Here is a 4,758-nt window from a genome sequence, read left to right on the forward strand (position 1 = left end):
GGAAAGCAAAACTAAATGTATTTATTTTTTCTTAATTATCAGAAATCTGAAAAATGAGACGCACATTTGTATTCAGCCCGCTTCACTCCAATGCCCCYAAATAAAATGTAGCATCAATAGCCAATTAGTTCTGAACGAAATCCTCCATYTAGCTCTTCCATGTGAATTATAAAAGCTTSCCCATCGACAGGTTCTTTAGGAATAGAGCTGTGCAGCTCCTCAAAAGTTACCACAGGCCTCCTCTGATTAATGCTCTCCTCATGTGACCTGTCAGGTTGCTTAGTAGAGCTTTTTTTTTTTCTCCCCAAATTTTAGATGATAGATTAAACAGTGTTAAATGGCAGTTTCTAAACTTTAAATACCTTCACAAATACACCCGTCTTCATTACCAAGAATAAGTTACACAAAGGCAGAGCTCAGCTGAAACTCCCCCGAAGGCAGTAGGACTTTTCTCATAAGCTCATACAAAGCAAATTAAAGTCTTAATTTGCTTTGTAAATTAAAGCTTTGGAGATCCACAATCTCCTCCAGCCTTTAGATTTCTGGAGCAACAACACTRATCAATAGCGCTTGAGAGACTCCTTTGTGAAAAAGAGCAATGCAGAATTTCTCAACCTAGCTGAGAGGGAAGACAGGATAACTCTCATCTGTGTGTTACTCTCTCCTAGAAGGAAATCCACATGCTTAACCTCTGGACTTCTTCCGAACTGCGCAGTACACAGAAAATAGTTAACTCCAAACGAGGCAGCACTGGCTTCACGTGGTCAAAATATTCAATAGGTATGTTACTATCACTGAGTCTGCAGCTTTTGTTTCAGCTCTGGTGCATTAAAAACAACATTCCTGATTCACCTGAAACGAGTATATTAGAGGATGCATTCCCACCAGCCCTGTTTGGTCTGATTTAWTCAAACTCGAGCTSATCTGTCAAGAAAGTTCAGACTCATTTGGAGAGGTGTTAAATTTTGATGGGGAACTAAAAAGCAAACTGTGGTCCACCTAAGTCTTGGTAYGGTTGAAGTGAAATCTTGTTTGGTAAAAATGTGTTAATGTCAAGCTGACTAGAGAAGGTTCCTAAAGCACCTTCTCTAGTGCTTTTGGTTGTGTTTACCCAGGGCATTCTGGGTAAACACAACCAAAACAAAGGTGCGAGCCCAGCACCAGCRGGAGAAATGTCTTGTGGTCTTTTACCAAATACAGAAGAAAAATCCTACAACCGCTAAAATCTAACACCACGCCATTTTTGTTTACATTTTGTAAAGAAGGAACTTGCACCCTTGTTTCGTATTCAGAGGTTTTTTTGTGATGTTTCCTTCAGTAGTTCTTGGTGCAGCGCCACCACTGGCAAGGGAGGGGAACAGATTTTTCAAAAGGTTTGGTTGGCAGTGCAGAGTTCAAATGAAATTACATCAGCTGAAAATGTAGCAAATGTTGCAATTTTGGTTCAAATTCAAACTGAAATTGATTGCTTTTCACACTTGACACAGACATATCAGGTGTGAAAACATTATGAAACAAACTAAGTAGTCTGTTAGTTAAGATAACAAAAATTAATATTTAAAAAAATGTCTTTTTTACCATCAATAATTGAAAAAATGTCTTAATTCCAGAATTCTACAATAATTTTTATATTAAAAAGAATAAGCAGAATACCATTTTGTTCCCAAGCATCAGAATTTCTATAGCTGGTTTTAATAGTGTAAAAATTATATCTACAGTAATGAGCATGAAATAATTTTATGATTTTGGGTCATCAGTACTTTACAGGTTTAACAAAGGGGTATCAATGTTTGATRATTTTCCACCGTTAACACACCGTTTTATTCCATTTTAAATAAAATCCTTATTTTAAATCACAAAAAAGGTGTMTGTTGCTGACAGGCGACTACATTAATAAATGTACCAACAACAGCAGATGTGAAGAATACAATACTGAGTGCTTCAGAGAGAGGGCCTTTCATGCTGTTGTAATAATTACTCCAGCTAAAGGTTAATACACAATCGAGAGGGAGTAATTTCCTGAAACAACAGAAGCCTTTGTTGTTTGTTAAAAATACCACCAAAACGCAGTGTTAAGAAAGAACCCTCATACTAGGTATAGTGCCATCAGTTTATGTTCCAGTCACTAGACCTGTAGTCACCCTGCTGCCTAAAAAACAAGTTTGTTTGTTTGTTTGTTTGTTTTTTTCCTGTAGCCATTAGCTTAGAATTCAATTCATTATCCTTTTATCGACTTCCTGTTTGTGACATAGCTGTGGCATGAAGTCAAGTTTTAGGTCTGACCAAATCTACATTTTATTTACCTAGAGTTGATATTTTTTTTAATGCAATCTCAATGTTTTCACATACCTACAGGTATCTTTCAACACTTTGTAATATAATACACAGTTATGAATGACACAGTTTCTGCAAAAAACAAAGAAAAAAAACAAGAATTGAAATATGTAACTTTATATAATGAATCAAAATAGTAAAGCAGTTTCCTTTTCTGTGTTAAATTCCTGGAATTAATTGGTTTTATCATATTCTAATTTATCTACATACAAAAAATAAAAGTGATGGAATAAATCTGCTGATGTAAATGTGCAAGAACTAAGATACCAGTAAAAAACTATTTTGTCATTCACGTTTGTTACAAATTGCCAAAGTGGTTCATTTAACCATTTCTAGCTTTATGTTGGAATGCATCTTTCGATGAGTATCTCCCTTTGGGTCCCATCTTTTTAAATGTTTCAATCGACATCAATGCAGGGACATAAATTCCCCGAATTTAGATACTACAAGCTGAAACTTTCTCCATTTTAAACCAGCACATAATACTAATAGTATTTATTTAAAACGGAACTCCGATTTTCTTTAAAACCAAACCATTTGTTTTGACAAGCAAGCCTATTGAAAATGTGGCAAGCATACCTAGCTACACCTTTAATAAATGTGCCAGCACCATTAGATGTTGCAAGAATGCATTACCGAGAGCTTGAGGGAGAAGGCTTTGATGTTGCTGTGGTAATTACTCCAGCTAAAGGTTAATACACAAATGAGAGGAAATAATTTCCTGAAACAACAGACGCCTTTGTTGTTGGGAATACCACAGGAACAAAACGCACTAGGAGCCCTCAAAGTAAGAGGGAAAAGTCTCTACGTTAGCTGATTAACTRAGASAGGAGGGAAAAGGTGATGATATGGCTACAACGTATCCCAGCTCCAGCTATCAGGGTCTTGTAGGAAATATTAGCTCCGTTGTTTTGTAAGCAGMGTCTGGWTTTGTGTGAGAAACTGCGTGTTTGGGTTACTTCTACTCCGAGGAGAAGATACACACGATCTGAAGAATAAGCTAACGCTAACGGCGATTCAAAACAACCCCATGGCTGGCGACTTTGGCTAAAGTCAGACAAAAGCGAGTCTAATTAAATGCTGGATGTCCATCCATTAAGTACAAATAAAGAGAAAAACATAGGTTTCTTCACTTTAAAAAYGACTGATAACGTATTCTGCTTGGCAATATAAAGAGTGCGAAAAAAAAAAAGCTGCTAGCAAGCTTGCTACTGAGTGCCACAGACAAATAAAGAGGACTGTTGAATGTTTAGTCACCGCAAAAAAACAAAAAAACGACTTCAAACATACTTTGAAATACACTTACCCAGCAAAAAGATGGAATGTGGTTGACTGGTCATTCAAGTACCTGACAGAAAAACCTGGCCGTTCATTTTAAATACACGTAGCGAGAGTAAAAAACTGTGTTCTCCTCCTCGGAGCCACCGGAATGATGGCCCTTCATTCATAGCTCAACCAAACATGCATCGCTACACGCAAAAAACCCCACTCAAAGAAGCCTCCTGAAGTCCCGCCTCCTCCTCATTTCTATTGGCTAAATCTTGGGAATCAGCGAATAACAAATTGAGAGATGTTCATTCTATTGGTCCCAACATACCTCTGTCATGCTTTAACGCCAACAATGGTGTTTTTGCAGTTTTGATTTTGATCAGTGAGAATTTAGTGGATACTTACAGCCATTCATATTTTTTAATATAGTGCAGTAAGCTACAATTTTATCATATATTTGCTTATTTCTCAGAAATCAAATTAAAAAAAGAAAACTCAAAAGTTAACTGTTTGACAAATGTAGTTAACAAAAATCATAGATTCAGTTTCTCAAAAAATATGGACATTTCATAACACATTTGTTTATTTTTAAAACAGAAATTGTATTTTATGTCTGTGTTACAGTCTATAAAAGCGTGTCAAAGTCTGATGAAGATGACTTGACGGCTGCCCAGCAGACAAAAAGGATGAACCACCATGACCACAAGGCCATTGTCAGAAACGCATGTTGTTGATTGGATTCAGTTTAAATTCCATCATCGAAAAGTTTAGTGTAAGGAAAAAGTGTGGTTTAAAAAATTTATACAAGCAAAAAGATATTTGGAGATTAAGTAAAGCCTGTTCAAGAAATTGAGAGATGTTCAAAGTTCTCTTTTCAGATTAAAGTGGGCCAATGTATTTTAAAGTCAGCGTATGTATTGCCAGTAAATTTTAGAGCAATTCATTCTTCTCTCTAAGCTTTTTGGAGATGCTGATTTTATCCTGACACCTCCTCACTCTGGTAATAATGCCAATAACTATATTAATGATCCGTTTACTTGATGGACCATTAAAGCAAATTGGCCTAAACCCCATTGAAAATGGGTTTAGAAACTGGGCTTCTCTAATCACTGCAGCATTGAGCCAGTAAATCATACTAGAGGATATATATATATA

This window comes from Poecilia reticulata, linkage group LG12, assembly GCF_000633615.1.
Source record: "Poecilia reticulata strain Guanapo linkage group LG12, Guppy_female_1.0+MT, whole genome shotgun sequence".
Classification (NCBI taxonomy): Eukaryota; Metazoa; Chordata; class Actinopteri; order Cyprinodontiformes; family Poeciliidae; genus Poecilia; species Poecilia reticulata.